The sequence below is a fragment of the Atheta coriaria genome, unplaced genomic scaffold (assembly GCF_025399875.1).
Source record: "Atheta coriaria isolate IRGN ID8LTWV9N9 unplaced genomic scaffold, Caltech_Dcor_3.1 scaffold1893_size1507, whole genome shotgun sequence".
NCBI classification, from domain to species: domain Eukaryota; kingdom Metazoa; phylum Arthropoda; class Insecta; order Coleoptera; family Staphylinidae; genus Dalotia; species Dalotia coriaria.
This window is the reverse complement of record NW_027050179.1, coordinates 1-626: the sequence shown is the minus strand read 5'-3', so window position 1 is coordinate 626 and position 626 is coordinate 1. Positions and strand designations below refer to the sequence as shown.

General features: G+C 34.3%; 1 long non-coding RNA gene across 1 annotated transcript; it reads left to right on the top strand.

Moving 5' to 3' along the window:
• Nucleotides 1-100: 100 nt before the first annotated feature.
• LOC135803092 (uncharacterized) lies at nucleotides 101-414 on the top strand. The gene is made up of 2 exons (XR_010550714.1): nucleotides 101-192; nucleotides 249-414. It is a non-coding gene; the product is annotated as an uncharacterized lncRNA (long non-coding RNA).
• Nucleotides 415-626: the final 212 nt, after the last annotated feature.

Below are 626 nucleotides of genomic sequence, written 5' to 3'. Positions count from 1 at the left end.
GGTTTAGGGACAGTTGTATTAGGATGGGGCACAACTGATCCAAACGATGATTCTACACCGTCGAAACGTTTACAGAGCGCTTCCCAAAGAGTAATAAGCACAAAAGATTGCGTTTCATTATTTCCACCTGGAGCCATCACTGAAAGAATGTTTTGTGCTCAGAATTATTATTTAAGACAAGATGCATGCACGGTAAGATAAAATTTAAGAGTTTTGTAGTTAAACATTGAAATATTCTTACTTTTAAGGGTGATTCCGGTGGTCCAATGTATGGCAGAGGAGAATTAATTGGTATAGTATCCTGGGGGATAGCCTGCGCAGACGGGACAACTCCTGGTGTTTATACAAACGTCCCAAAAGTCCTAGATTTTATAAATTTACATCTGAAACAATAAACATAATGTAAATATCACATCCAAACAAAATAACCTTAAAATCATCATCATAACAACATTTTACAGGTTAAAAATTGAGGTTATTTAACCTTACATTCATTTTTTTCTCTTGTTTTAATGTTTTTACACGTGTTTATTTAATACTGCACATAATCCAATATTATTTGCAAGAGATTCGACAGTTCTACGCAATATTTGTCTGGTTTTATTGTGTGTTACAACTGAATTCGG